The sequence below is a fragment of the Tachyglossus aculeatus genome (assembly GCF_015852505.1).
Source record: "Tachyglossus aculeatus isolate mTacAcu1 chromosome 12 unlocalized genomic scaffold, mTacAcu1.pri SUPER_6_unloc_1, whole genome shotgun sequence".
Classification (NCBI taxonomy): domain Eukaryota; kingdom Metazoa; phylum Chordata; class Mammalia; order Monotremata; family Tachyglossidae; genus Tachyglossus; species Tachyglossus aculeatus.
In genome coordinates this window covers 7,775,815-7,792,264 of record NW_024044828.1, presented here as the reverse complement: position 1 = coordinate 7,792,264, position 16,450 = coordinate 7,775,815, and the positions used below count along the sequence as shown (strand labels likewise).

The following is a 16,450-nucleotide window of genomic DNA, read 5'->3' as shown; positions in this document are numbered from 1 at the left end:
CCGGGCTGAGTCAGTGCAGCTTTGCTCACAGGAAAATCAGTATAAGATTTTCTAACCTATTCTCCCATTTATGTGATACTTATATCTGCGGCAGAAATTACAGTGAAAGTAGAACATAATGTAGTTTGGTATAGTGCCACAGAGAAATTTTACAAGGTTTACAGAATATGCTGTTGTTAGAACCCTAAATGTTTGTGATTTTTTTTATGGTATTTGTTATATACATACAGTATTTTAAGCACTATCCCAAGTGTTGGTGTAGATACAAATTAATCGGACTGGACATAGCCCTTGTTCCACATGGGGCTTACAGCCTTAATTAGGAGAGAGAACAGATAAAGAATCCTCATTTTATAGTTGAGGAAATTGAGGCACAGAGAAGTTAAATAATAATGATGGTATTTGTTAAGCGCTTACTATGTGCAAAGCACTGTTCTAAGCGCTGGGGGGGATACAAGTTGATCAAGTTGTCCCACGTGGGGCTCCAGTGTTCATCCCCATTTTACAGATGAGGGAACTGAGACTCTGAGAAGTTAAGTGACTTGCCCAAGGTCACACAGCAGACATGTGGCGGAGTTGGGATTCGAACCCATGACCTCTGACTCCAAAGCCCGTGCTCTTGCCACTGAGCCACGCTGCTTCTCAAGTTAAATGACTTGCCCTAAGTCACTCAGCTGGCAAGTAGCATAGCCAGGATAAGAATCCAGGTGCTTAGGACTCTCAGGTTTGTGCTCTTTCTACTAGGCCAAGCTGCTTCCTGTTAATCTCTAGACTGTAAACCCCTTGTGGGCAGGGAATGTGTTTAGTGCTCAATGCTCTCACTGCCTTCAGTAAGTGCTCAAGGAATACAGGTCTTTGACTATAAAATCTTCCAATTATTATAATTCAGAGTGCAACATGGTGTTTGCAATCTAGATGAATGAAAGTAGAAAGCAAATTTAAAATCATTATTTTTAAAAATTATGAATTTGGCCAGTCTCAAAGGCTTCAATTTAGGCCAGTATTATATTTTGTTTTTTTCCTATTCCTATAGGTAGGAATATTTAAAGGTCTTACAGATATCAATATCCATGTCTTTTTCCTTGAGTGAGTTCTTTTACTGTCATTCCAATCTTTTCCTCAACATTTTTCACATCTTTCACACTTCCTGCCTAGTCTTGATTTCTGACTATGTGAGAATGTCAGAGCTAAATCTCACTAGATTTGTCATACCATAAACTCATAAATACCTACAGGAGCAGTGCAAAATTCAGAATTCCTTCTCCATGTTAATTTCCCTCATTAGAGGATTGTCTGGTATTCTACTTATATACCTATCAAAAGTTACTAAGACTTAGGACCTATAATTGTTCTTGCTGATTTTTACTAACAGTTACTAATAGTGAACAGATGGACTTATTCTCCACCTGTTTCAATTGTAGTATCTGGCTGTTTCAAAGATAAATACAATTTATCAGCAGAGGTACATAAAGATATTTATTGCCTTGAGCATAATCATAGGCACACTAGAAGTTACAGTGCCAGAAAGGCCTAGAGAACCTTCGAATTAAATCAATCAATCAATCAATCAATCGTATTTATTGAGCGCTTACTATGTGCAGAGCACTGTACTAAGCGCTTGGGAAGTACAAATTGGCATCACATAGAGACAGTCCCTACCCAACAGTGGGCTGCAGATTGCTCATGGAATTATTTAGGATATGCTCTCTTCACATACATATTTTTCTTTTTTGCACATATTTTATTCAGTTAGACGGTTTAGGAACTTCTTAAACTTTCAGAAAATGTTTCTTTAATATTACTTGATGATTTTTGAATGAGATATCTATGCATTTATTTATGACCTATCATTATGCCTTGAGAGCAGAGTGATCTACTGGAAAGAGCATAGGTCTTATTAACTTGCATTCTAATACCAGATCTGCCATTAGACTGCTGTGTGACCATGAGCAAGTCACTTACCTTCTCTGGGCATCAGTTTCATCATCTGTAAAATGAGGATTCAATACTTAATCTTCCTCCTACTTAGGCTATGAGCCCCATGTGCGACAGAGATTGAGTCTGACTTAATTATTTTGTATCTATCCCAGTGCTTGCCTCATAGTAAGTGCTTAACAAGGACAGCATGGCTTAGTGGCAAGAGCACGGACTTGGGAGTCAGAGGATGTGAGTTTGAATCCTGCCTCCACCACTTGTCTGCTGTGTGATCTTGGGTAAGCCACTTAACTTCTCTGTTCCTCAGTTCCCTCATCTGTAGAATGGGGATTAAGATTGTGAGTCCCATGTGGGACAACCTGATTACCTTGTCTCTACCCCAGGGCTTAGAACAGTGCTTGGCACATAGTAAATGCTTAATAAATACCACAATTATCATTATTATTATTAACAAATACCACAAGTGCTATTATACTTCAGTCCTCAAATTGCCAATTTTTTATGGTAGTTGTTGAACATGGATTGTGCCAGGCAGTGTACTAGATGCTGGGATAGATACTAGATAATAAGGTTGGGCACAGTCCTTGTTTCGCCTGGGGCTCACAGTCTAAAATGGACGGAGGAAGATTTAATCCTCATTTTACAAATGAGGTAAGTGAGGCACAGAAAAGTAAAGTGACTTGCTTAAGGTCACAGAGAAGACAACTGGTGGAGCCAGGATAATAGCCCCCTAACTCTGAGGCTTGTACTCTTTCTACTAGGCCACAGTGCTTCTCTTGTTGCTCCTGGCATCATCATCAGTAAACATACTTATTAAACACAGATCTTGTGTAGGGAGATGCACTAAGTGTTTAGGTGATCTTACCACTGCAAAGGTTCTCCGGACTGAAGTCTCAGAACTGAGGCTACTAGGTCAACATTGATAGGAGACTCCATCTACCCACTTTTCAATAACAGTAAAAGATGAGAACACTACCCTCAGGGAGCCTACAATTTAAGTATTATATTTACCATTGCTGTCTCCTTCCCTTCACATGATCTCACTTCCTTCTACTACTATTCCCCTAAGCATTAGGCCACGAGAACAGTAATCTCTGCCCTAGCAAATATGTTCAACATTTCCCTTATTCATTTCATGCCCCTCTTTCTCATTCTCTTTTATTCCCTTTTCCCTCTCCCAGAGGAAATCTATATTTTAAAATTCAGTTAATTGCCTGATTCTCATTAAGTTTCTTCAGAGTAAATGGACCACCGGTCATTTTCTAGACTCATTTAAATTTGGAATAATAATTTGAAATAATTTTGAGAGAGAGCTTTAGATTTAATTTCTCATATCCTTTTGTAAAACAATGTGCTTCAGTTGGAGAAAACGGACTACTTGGGAGAAAATAATTCCTGTTAACATGTTCATTGCTGCTAACGTTTTCTCTGAAACAACTGAAAATGTTTTTCATTTTTACTAATAATGATTTTAGATGGAGTCAGTTCCTCCCTTAATGTGTATCTTAAACTACACATTTTCACAGAATATTGATGCCAAATTAGGGGAAATTATTTCAGTCAAAGTTCATCCGTCCACATAAAATGAAATGTACAAAGGAATGGGCCTCAGTCAACAGGACTGTACAAATTTTTCCGAACACAGTGTATCTCAAAAACATAACTCCCATATCACTGCACATCTCTCTGGTGACTTGAGTTGCATTCAATCAAATCTTTAAGAAATATCACTTGGTGGCCATTGCTAAAAATATCAAATCTAGTTAGAGGACCAAAGCTACTGCAATCCAGATGGGTTCCCTAGTACTTCTCAAACTGGATTTGAGATGGTGGGTAGATAAAATGCTTAATCTGCCTCCTAAAAATGAATTTTTTTTCATGTATAATTCCACAGTAAATACATGGTTGGCCATTTTGTCTTGCATGATGTGGCAAATTTCTTCCTCTCTCAAAGAGAGCAGAAGAATATCAACCATTAGTACAAACAAATGATGCATAGTTCTCTAGTTATTTTACCATGAAATCAGTTTTGCTCTCTTGATTAGAAAACTCTAATTAGTACAGTTTCCTTTCGCTTAGCCTACAGGGGATTTTAGAAGTATGATTGGAGCATCAACCTTTACATTAATAGCCAGCCTCTTGTGGTTTTTATTTTTCAAAGCAGGACCATCGTATAATTGCTTTATACTGCAGGATGGAATTGCACCAGTGATTAATGTCAGTGACATTTAAAGTATACTTGAATTGCATAATGTGTTGAAAACACTCTCCAAATCCGTGGAAAAGGCCCATTTCCATAAGTTTCAAATTATGATTATTTTTTGTGAATGCACTTTTGTTTTTGACAACTAAATGTGGAAAGGCAGTGCACTTATGCGGCATGTACACGAAGCAATAAAGCACCAAGAACTATTATTCTGTAGTTTCATTTAAGACCTCTAAAAGTGTCATTTGATTTAAATGTAAAGCTTGAATGCTCCGTGTCGCTATTTCCCTTTTAAACAATGTGTAGCTCCTAGTTCCTTTTCTGTGAGGCCTCATTTCAGCAACTGATGGCTGTGTGTTCTTACCTGCTTTCCTATTCTTCCTTGTCCTTCTGTTAGTTGAAGCTAATCATTGGATACTATTGGAAGTCACAGAACACTCTCTAGGATATATTCTCCCCTGGAATACATCTTCCATTCCATTTCCCATGCCCACAGACCTGAGGACCACACTGATCAAGCCCATCTAAAACAGCCTCTATTCCTACTTTCCACTCTCCCCAAGTTAGTCATTAAAGCCAATCATATTTATTGTCATTCGGTTGTATTTATTGAGCTCTTACTTTGTCCAAAGCACTTCACTAAGTGCTCATGAGAGTACACTATAACTACACTTTCCCTGCCCACAACGAGCCAAAGTGACATGATTAAATTCCTGATTAGACTTCCAAGCTCCTCCTATGGTGTCATGTCTCTCTCCTTACAAACTCACTGTCTTCCATTTCTTAGTCTGCTTCTCCTGCTGTAGAATTTCTCATTCCATCCATCATGGGCTGTAATTGCTTTTTTAACTTCCATGAGCATACCCTTATTCTCTTTTGTCCTCTTGAGGTGAGGTCTCATGCCTTTTGGTTTGATTTAGTCCATTCCCTTAGTTGATTTATCTGAAACATGCTTTCCATCCTAAAACAGATGTCTTCAGGAGCAAAATATAGTGGAAATTATCCAAGATAACTTCATTCTGCACAATCTGCATGGCCTACTAAGCCAGTTACTAAGTAGTATCTATTGGATTCCTGTGGTAAATACAGCATTACACCGAACACTTGGCAGAGTACAGTAGAATCAATGGACACGATCCCTGCCCTCAAGGAGCCTATAATATAGTCAGGAAAGATGATATGAAAATAAATTACAGAAAGGAGGCAACTATAGATTATGCAGCTTTATACCTGAGTCCCAAGTGATGGGGAGAATGGAAGGTGAGTATTCAAGTGCTTGGGTTATTCCTACTGCGCCAAACTATAATATTTTTTTGTTTTGTTTCTTTTAAAGTATTTGTTAAGCACTTACTTTGTGCCAGGCACTATTCCAAGCAATAGGGTAGATATGTGGTAATCAGATTGGATACAGTCATTGTCATTCCATGTCTATGTCATAGTGAAATCTATGGACAGGCGTTTCAGAAGAAAGAGCCCATCAATATTCAAAAATTATGATTAACACATAATAACCTGGTAGTTAAGTGCTTACTATGTAGATATGAGTTAATCAGTTTGAACATAGGTCATGTCCCACATGGGACTCACAGTCTTAATCCCCATTTTACAGATGAGGTAACTGTAGCACAGAGCAGTGAAGTGACTTGCCCAAAATTACACAGCAGGTAAGTGGCAAAGGGAGAATTAGAACCCAGGTCCTCTGACTCCCAGGCCTGTGCTTTTTCTACTAGGCCATGCTGCTTCTCACCTTGGACTGAGAATTAGAACTGAAGGAAAAAAAAGGGTGAGGGGGAATACATCTAGTCTCTCAGCAGTAATTTTTCTTGTCAGCTCGAAGTAAGCAAAAGTGCCTCTGAAACTACACTCCCTCGATTGGGAAGTGTCAGACATAGTAGGAAAGTGCCAGTAATCATAGGGAGGTTACCTCACATTATCAAGAGGAAAAAAAGACAGGTTTTTAAAAGGTTCCAGGAAAATTTGAGGGACGTAGGAGGAGAAGACTGAATGTGAAAATTTCCCCTTATATGCTTCGAAGAAGAGCAGATCAATAAAATATATTTTAGGAACACTTTAACAAAGTTTACCACTTTAAGGATTTTATCTTATTTTTTTTCAAAGCCATGGGTTTCTTAGACTTTTTTTGTCATATCCTTTTATTGTTTAATGTTTGAACTACTTCCTTATTTGCTGCTTATTTCCCCTTTAGTGTTTGGTTTTTTTCAAATTAGTTTTCTCACCCTATATGTTAGCCCCAGTTCAGGTGGGTATATGGCAAGATATTAAGACTTTAGGGGTCTCTCTCTCTCTCTCTCTCTCTCTCTCTCTCTCTCTCTCTCTCTCTCTCTCTCTCTCTCTCTCTCTCATTTTGGGGATTTAAAAAAACTAGTCCCTGGTTTTTATTGTTTTATAATGATCTTATGAGCTAGATCTAAAAACATATCCTACAGTTTCATACCATTTTAGGAGTGGGATACATTTTGAACTTTCTCAGCTTGTCATTCAGCATTTAAGACTTTGTATTTAGCAACAGGAGCTGAATAAAATTAATGCTAATATAGTTCCCATGGACAAACTGATCATCAAGCAACTTCTCTGGCACCTTTACAAGGAGGACAGAGCACCACTGGAAGTCTATGCACATTAACCTTTCATTGGGAAAGAGAGGAACTTTCTGGCCACCGTAGGTGTTTCTCTCTAATTTGGGATAATTTGTCAATGGTATGGTGGTAGGGAGATGCTTTTTCTTCAAACATGTTTTAGCCATTTCCAATGTAAGCATTTTTTAGACATTAAAATAAATTACAGGTATGTATGTAAGTGTTTGGGGGCCTGAAGGTGAGGTGAATAAAGGGTCCTAACAATAATAATAATAATGATAATAATAACAGTAATCGCCTCTAGACTGTAAACTCATTATGGGTAGGGAACATGTCTGCTAATTCTATTGCATTGTACTCTTCCAAGTGCTTAGTACAGTGCTTTGCACATAGAGAAGCACCATGGCTCAGTGGAAAGAGTGCGGGCTTGGGAGTCAGAGGTCATGGGTTCTAATCTTGGCTCCGCCACATGTCTGCTGTGAGACCTTGGGCAAGTTACTTAACTTCTCTGAGCCTCAGTTACCTCATCTGTAAAATGGGATTAAGACTGTGATCCCCATACGGAGTAGCCTTGTATCCCCCCCTGCACTTAACACGTGCCATCATTATTATTATTGTTATTATTATAGTGAGTGCTCAATTAACTGATTGATTGATTAAAGGTATTTAAGTGCTGGGTATCAATCAGTGGAATTTATTGAGCACTTACTGTGTACAGAACACTTGGAAGAGTACAGTAGACATGGTCAACATGTTCCCTCCCCAAGGAAGTTATGTACAAAGAACTTAAGTGCTGGGATAGAGTAGAACGTAATCACAAACCCTGTCCTAAAGGAAATTAGAGTCCAGTGCCATGGGACTGACAGGCACAAGCCATTCCTAAATGGTATTGCGAGCGAAAGGATGGATAGATAAAGATAAATAAGGGTAAGTTAATTGAAATAGAGAATGAGTTTAGGGGCTAAGATGTTTAGGCAGAGGTGCCTATGGGTGGCTGTTGGATGGATATGACTTAGGAAGGTGGACCTTAAGTATGCCTTCTGTCCAGCAGATCCCTCCTAGATCTCTCCCTAGGAGGGAGAGTTGAGAATGAGTCACAGTTAAAAGGTGATCTTATGGAAGAATGAAGAGGGTGAGCTGGGGGAAGTGGGAGAGGTGTGGATAAATAAGTAGCAGTTTGGCTTATCAGAAATAACATGGGGCTTTGAATCAAGACACCTGGATTCTAGTCCCAGCTTTTCCACTAATGTGTGATCTTGAACAAGACCCTTCATGTCCCTGGGCCTCAGTTTTCTCAGCTGTTAAATGAGGTTAAAGTACCCAGTCTTCCTTCCTCTCAGACTGGAATCCTGGTCTGTGATGACAACTCCCTTATTGTGTATTTAACTTAGGGGAAACCCTGATTAAATTCCGTACTTATTCTGAACTGATTTTTTTATGATATTTGTTTAGCACTTACTATGTGTAAAACACTGTTCCAAGTGCTGGAGTAGGTACAGGTCAATTAGGTTGGACACAGGCCCTGTCCCTCATGAGGCTCACACTCTTAAGTAGAAGGGAGAATAAGTTTTGAATCCCCATTTTGCAGATCAGGAAACTGAGCCATAGAAAAGTCAAGTGACTTGCCCAAGTTTACATATCAAGCAAGTGGCAGAACAGGGATTAGAACCCAGGTCTTTCTGATTACCAGGTCTCTGCTCTTTCCATTAGACAACACTGCATCTCCACCTTAAATTCAACTGACTGAAAATCAATGGACCATAATTTCTATTTGATTCATTAAGGAACACATAAGCCATTGAAGGCTTTGAGAAGGTAAAAAAATGTTTGCAGAATAACATTTTCAAAAAATGATCTGGACAGCAGAGTGAACAATTGGCCGAAGCAGGGAGAGATGGAGATGGGAAAGTTAGGTGGGGAAAATGATTTTGGAGAGAGATGAGGAGTTCAGTACTAGGCTGTGAGAATCATGTGGGACAGAGATTGTATCCTACCAGATTATCTTGTACCTAACCCAGTAGTTATTACAGTGCTTGGCACAGAGAAAGTGTTTAACAAAAACCACAATTATCAAGCTTAATCAAAGGCATTTGAAAACATCTTCAGACTCTCATCCCTTCCACTCCCCACATCCTCCTCCCAAGCCCAGAGGTCCCCATGAAAATCAAATGAGTCAAGCAATAAATGACTTTTAGGCTTACCACCCAGTTTGTTCTAGGGCAGAATAATTCCTTTCAGACCCTGAGCATGTGGCATATGCTAATTACTATGGTTCATTTAGATTCAGTCAAGCTGTGACTGACTCTTTGAACAAGCCTCTTATGCTATCCTATTAGGACAAATTTCCCAATATTTTCCTTTGCAATGCCAAATTTTATCTTGGCACTTCCCAGAGTATTTTCATTACCTGTTACTTTGATATGTAGAATTTAAGGATTAAATAATCCTCATAGAGCCCAGAGGATCCTGGGCTATAACCCTTGGCAATATTTCATATGCTTTGCAGGTCAGATGAATCTAAGATAATGCCAGCTAATGTAATTTCATGATTATCCTATTTTTTGACATTTGCCTAAGGTTATGGTAGCTGTTTTAATCCATTGTATGTACCTGTGAGCTTACTGTAGTCATCTGGGCTCCCTTAGTAGCAGGCAGCAACATCACTTAGATGTTGGGTGGGTCTATCAAATAAAGATCAGAGGGAAATTGCAAGTACAATGCTACAGAATTAGCCAACATGTTCCCTGCCCACAGTGCGCTTACAATCTAGAAGGGGAGACAGACATTAATATAAATGAATAGCTTATAACGTATAATTTAAAGATATGTACGTAGGGGCTGGCCCATGCTCTATCCACTAGGCCCCATGCTGCTTCTCATAAGCAGCATGTCTCTAAGTTTTGATTTCCATTTTCCAGTTCTAACCCTGTTAATTCCCTTTACGTTGTCCTCCTACTGCCACTTTCTTCCCTGCCTCCAAATTTGAAAGCTGCAAAAATAGCAGTGCAAATTACAGAAAATATGTTTTTCTTTCAATACAAGTCAGTTTATTACCATCAGTGCAAGTGTCATGGAAGTCTAAAAACGCAGCAGGATACTGGGAAAATATAAATTCTGAATATAAATTACCCTGTCCCACTGTATTGAGTAACTGAGGCAAATAATATTTGAAGCCAATTTATCAAATTTACCCAACTATGGATAGGCATCTGGGACTATTTTTTCATGGGAAAATGTTCAGGGGAAAAATATAGGAAGGTTCAAGAGACCTTTGAATACATTCACAGAAGAGAGGTTCATAATGGGTTACTAGAAGAAGTGGTTGATGATTTTGGAAAACTAAAGAACAATTGGAAAGTTCATGAATAATAAGGATATTGTGGCTTGTTGGAAAGAATATCCTTTATTCCTCATTACTCCTTATTACAACGATGGTTACTAGAGAGCTTACCATCAGGCTGTTCTTCCAAGCATCCAGTAGCTGCTATTCCAAACAGAACATCAGGCCAGAGGGATAATTGATAAGAACCAGGAATGACATCCGTTCTGTTCTTATGTCTCTTTCTGTACAATCAAAGGTATCGGTTTAGCTTACCTGTTATTTCTAAACCGGTAAAGGTGCAGAAGATATTTCAGACACATGCGTGAGGGCTTTTATTAGAACCCTTTTTTCAGGACAGACAATTTGTTCTTTGTGTTTCAAGCAGTATTTTTCAAGAGCTCAGTTTGGATTTTCAGTTGCACAGAAAAGCCATCTGGTTTCACGTGATTCACAGGGTTAAGTACTAACTTCAAGAGAGAGACGTGACATATTTTTGACCCGCCCGATGTCACAGATTTTAAAGCAAAAAGCTCATTTAAAATACTGTAATTCATTCATTCATTCAATTGTATTTATTGAGCGCTTACTGTGTACAGAGCACTGTACTAAGCACTTGGGAAGTACAAATCAGCAGCATATAGAGACGGTCCCTACCCAACAACGGGCTCACTGTAATTGCCAGAGTTGCTCTGAAAAGCAGACACTATATTGTTTGACAAGACAGATTCTGGAGCCATCCACATTTTCTGAACCTTCGTTTTCCCCTAGGTCATTAGGTATGATCCTCAGTTCATTACTATCGAAGTTGCTTTAGTCTCACTTGGGTTCTAATCCTAGCTCTGCCACTTGTCTGCTATGTGACCTTGGGCAAGTCACTTAACTTCTCTCAACCTCAGTTCCCTGATCTATAAAAATGAGGATTAAGACTCTGAGCCCTAGGTGGGACAGGGCCTGTGTCCAACCCGATTAGCTTATATCTACCCCAGTGCTTAGAACAGTGCCTTGCACAAAGCACTTAACAAATCCATAATTGTCATTATCAGTATTACTTTAGTTTCTTCTTTTCTCAGCTGATAGATTTCCTATAGGCATCCATTTAACAACACCCATTTACAGACACTTATAAAAATAAGACTATAGACAGTAGAAGTCTAGAATGCATATGTAGAATAATTATCTGATGATATATTTGAGTTGAAATGAAAAATCACATATTTTTGTTGTAATGTGGAACAATGGGGGAACCTCTCCCCCCAGTCCTCTCCTGTATTTTGGTCGACATGAACAATTATATCAGGAAGGAATTAGGGGTGGAGTTTCATAGCATTCTAGAATGTTATCACTACAATCTCAGAATGCCGCTGAACCTCAGGATGGATGTTCAGCCACAAAGTAGGTAACTTTTTCTGGGAGCTGGTGGAAGGTTTGGCTTAACTGTTTAGCCAGGCACTCAATTCTGGAACCTTTGTATGTTTTCTCTTAAAATTACCCAACAGCCTCTTCAAATTGCCTCGTTATCATTGGGCTGATCAGGGACAAGGTGTTAGAAACAATGACACTATTGTAAACTTCAAGAATAACAAAGTCGATGGCTTCTTAGTCTTTAGTACTGTAATTATCTTAAAATGCAAATTTAAGCATTAGAACCAGAAAAATCTCTAGGAATTGATTTTCATTGGTGATATCCGAATGTTTTCAGGGAAGTTGGGTAGATCTTTAAAATTTTCCGTTGTTTCAGGTGATTTCTGTATTTTGTCTGTTAATGGAAACATTCACCTGTGTTTTTCAGAAGGGTTTTGGTCTTTTTGCTTTGTCCTTTTTTGTTACAATGGTGAAATCCTTTACAAATAATCATCATGACTGGGGGTTGATTATCCAGTTTGTCGATTATCCAGTCTAATTCTAAACTCTAGCTTCTTATAAGCAAAGAATGTGTCCTTTTATTGGTATATTGTACTCTCCGAAGTGCTTAGTAGAGTGCTCTGCACACAGTAAGCCCTCAATAAATACGGTTGAATGAATACTATTCCCTCTTTCTAGTTGAGTCTTGGCCTTTTCAGTCTCAATTAGCATGTCCTTTGTGGGCAGGAAATATGTCTGCCATCTCTGTAGTACTCTTCCAAGCACTAAATGAAGTCCTCTACAATCAGTCAATCAGTGGTATTTACTGTGTGCTTACTTTGTGCTGAGCAGTGTACTAAATGCTTGGGGACTACAATGCAGCAGAATTAGCAGACCCATGGTAAGGCCTAATTAGATTACCCTGATTGATTGATTGATTGCCATCCAAAATAAAGCAAGCAAGCTGGGAGGATGAAATTAGTTAATTTAGTTTGCCATTTACAAAGTCATGGATGAAATCAGGTTTTTGGATTGATGGTATCTATGATGACCCAGTTTACCTGTAACGTAGAAAAAACAGGATTGGGTGTGAATCCTTTTCTAAGATTAGAATGAACTCTAAAAATATGTCCCTTCTATTTTTAACTACAGGCTCAGCTTCTACACAAATTCCAGACAGTAGGAAAACATCTGCATTTGTTTACAGGATTAAGTAGTTGTTTAAGTGTTTAGAATTAGTCTTACTGAGTTCTTACAAATTTATTAGCATAAAACAGAATAGTGCAGTTTATTATTTGCTTGGTAGAAATGATTTCCTTTCAGTTAATTGGAAAAATCTGAGTAAATATAAAGATTTGAAGAGCATTTCTTGTTAAACTACAGGACTCAAATGGAAAGCCAGGAAGCATTAAAGGGCCAAACTATTTGATAGCGATGCTGAGATCAGGCTGGTCATTTTTATACCTGGTTCCAATGTGAAAAAAGATTGCTTTTTATGAGAAGACTGATCCTCTACTGAGCTCAATTATTCTAGTACCTAAATTGCTCATTGGTAATTGTAATGATGATAATAGTGTTAAGCACTTACTATGTGCAAAGCCCTGTACTAAATCCTGGGATAGATAAGAGTTAATTGGGTAAGGCACAATCCCTGTCCCATCTGAGGCTCACAATTTTAAGGGGGCTGGAGAACAGGAATAGACTCCCCGGTATTCAGGTGAGGAAACTGAGGCACAGAGATGGCAGAGCCAAGTTAAGTAGCTAGGCCCTTTCTCTTTCCACAGGGCAACTCTGCTTCTCCCGAGTGGCAGGGGTTTGGAGGCACAGTAACTCTTTCAGATTATGAAAAGACTGTTTTTGAGTCTACATTGTATCTATACCTAATAATCCATAATGTGGGGGTCTTTTCTTGCTTAAGAATGTGTTGTACTCACCATGTCCAATTCTGTGTGCATGGGCACAAATTGCTTTAATATCATTGCATGAGGTATCCAAAGAGACTTGAAATGTGGGATGATTTTTTTTTTTAATTCCAAACAATGTTATAGCCAAAATTCTGTAAAAACACATTACAATATTCCTGAATGAGCTGTATGCTGCAGTGAATTCAGTGGACCGATACTGGTTTGAAAGTTAACTACTTAAATCCCCATATTCTTGAAAAAAAAAAATAATGATGATGATGATCACTGTGCTATTTGTTAAGCATTTATGTGCCAGGGACTATCGTAAACAGCAGCGTAGATGACAGAAGACAGTCAGTGGACACACTTCTTGTCATACAGGAAGCTCACAGTCCACGTTGGATGTAGAATAGGAATTGAATTTCCTTTCTACTGATGAGGAAACTGAGGCATCCAGCAGTTAAACCATTTTCCCAAGATTACCTGGATTAGAACCCAGGTCCTCTGACTCCCAAGGCTGCCCTGTTTAACTTGACCTCATGTGGGTTTAATGACCTAATATTCTACAAAAAAATATGTAATTGGGATAGAATATGTTAAGACCAACTGCAAATGAAACCCAGAAAACCCAAAAAATAGAAAAGTCTTTAATAGTTTGTAGGCTAAGACAATTTTACTGAATAATTTCTCTTGGATTGGAATTGCCACTGCTGCAAGATAAACTCTTAGCCAGGTATCATGAAAGAGTAATTGCAAATAATCTTAGGGAAAAAACAGATGGTCTTTCAAGAAAGCATATTATGTATGTGAAATGCACACTAGGCAGGTCTTTATAAATATTTCATTCTGGCAGCTGCAACCTTTTCTTGTTTACAAGGCAATGCATAACTCTTAATCCAGTGACCTGTGAAGGCCACTTAAGTGGTACTGCCTTAGAGGAAGAGAACAGGAGCAAAGATAGTGGTCCTTATTTACAGAAAATCATGTCAAACAAATAACTGTACCAGTTTTTTAAATACAGCATGAGCTTCAAAAGAGACCTACAGAAAAGAAAATAGGATTGCAGCTATAAGATACACAGAGATTAAGGTCTAGTTGTTTTGAAATCAGCTAATTTTCTGCTAAGGCCCCAAATTTGGAAGCATTTTTTTGTGCTTAGTTTCCTTTCTCTCCAAAACTTTGGGTCAAAGCTTTTTGCAAAGAAGATTAGTACAAAATGGTCTACCCACACTAATTACAGGGAGGAAATTAATTTTTTAGGTCAAGTATTATTTCTTGTTTAAAGAATCTACCTTCTACCTTTGGCATGTCTTGATAATTCCTTAGGAAAAAATGAAATGCCTTATTTTTAAAGATAATGATGCCTGAAAATGATTTTTCTGAAATGATTACTTTAGATGCAATTTTCTTCTGAGTAGATCAGTACTGCTGTTAGAGAAATAAAAAAAATGTATGTAGTGGCATACTATTTGGAGATTTTAGGATAAAAGACAGGGGGAGAAATTTGAAATAAATTGCTACTGTGTGGAGAAGTGATTGAAATGATTGATGTGTGACTTAGTCCTTTTCACAGCTGAGTAAATAGAGTTATTTCTCTGGTTGTGGCTACTGTTTTCTGGGTTGAGCTGTTGAGGACTCTTTGTCATGCCTTTCACTAAAATGGAATCAATCAATCAGTGGAATTTATTGAGCACTTACCCTGTGTAGAGTATGGTATTAAGCACTCGGGAGAGTTCACACATTCCCTGACTTCAACCAATGTGCACTATGTTAGTTTTATCCAGTCCTATATTGGTTCCAGACTTCTTGGTAGCCTTACATCAGTTATTTTGCTCCCATTGCCCAAGGTTTTCCCTCTGCAGGGACTGTATTCTGTTTTCTTTCATTCTTTACCTCTCTGAAGCAGTGAACTTGGTCACCGAAGCAGGAATATGAAGCCTCCTCCCAAGTCCCAGGAAAATTGGGAGTGAAAAGAGGGAAATTTTTTAATTTTTTTTCCCTGAAGAACTCTCCGCCCCCGCCATCCCTGTTTACAATAGAAAAACTGGGAAATTATAAGAAATATGAAAATTTGAGAATGAGAAACCAAATACCTTATTTTAAAATCAATGAAATATTTTTCAAAAAAGGCCACATATTAATAATAATAATTATGGTATTTAAGTGCTTACCATGTGCGAAGGACTGGTCTAAGTGCTGGGGTAGATAAAAGGTAATCAACTGTCCCATATGGGGCTCACAGTCTTAATCCCCATTTTACAGATGAGGTAACCTGGGCACAGAGGCGTTAAGAGGCTTGCCCAAGGTCACACAGCTGACAAGTCACAGTGCCGGGATTAGAACGCCCATCCTCCGAATCCCAAGCCTGTTATAGTTGCCCTTTTCTCTCTGAAAATGACTTATGCTAACTTTATTACATGAAGATGTTTCATGCAAAATGCTTTGTTTTGTAGGTAATCATTTAAACACAGTGTTTTACCTGGGAATAGCAACTCTGAAATTTAAGATTAATTTTCACTCCTAGGAGACTGAAATCATCACAGAAGTAGAAAAGGCAAAGCATTAAACCTTCCAGCTTTGCAAACCCCTCTTGTTTGCCAAAGATAAAACAATCAGTCCATCAGTTGTATTTATTGAGCAATTACTGTGTGAAGAGCACTGAACTAAGCACTTGGGAAGATACAATATAACAGAGTTGGTAGACATATTCCCTGCCCACAACGAGCTTACAGTCTTAGGGGGGGAGACATATATTAGTGTGATTAAATTAATAATGGATATGTGTGTAAGTACTGTGAGGCTTGTGGAGTGAATAAAGGGAGCAAATCAGGGTGATGCAGAAGGGAATGGGAGAAAAGGAAATGAGGGACTAATCGGGGAAGGCCTCTTGGCTTTGAAGTTGAGGGAGTGTAAACTGTCTGTCAGATATAAAAGGGGGAGGGTATTGATAGTAATAAGAATGTTATTTGTTAAGCACTTACTATGGTACCAGACACTGTACTAGATAGTGGGGTAGATACTATCTAGAAGAGAAGCAGCACGGCTCAATGGAAAGAGCACGGGCTTGGGACTCAGATGTCATAGGTTCAAATCCTGCCTCCACCAATTTGCCAGCTGTGTGACTTTGGGCAAGTTACTTATGTTC

The 16,450-nt window shown here is 38.5% G+C and overlaps 1 protein-coding gene across 5 annotated transcripts in view; it reads left to right on the top strand.

Annotated features, from left to right (window-relative positions):
• The window catches only part of PCLO (piccolo presynaptic cytomatrix protein), a 299,418-nt gene that overhangs the window by 66,018 nt on the left and 216,950 nt on the right, over nucleotides 1–16,450 (top strand). The gene's annotated exons all lie outside the window — the stretch shown is intronic.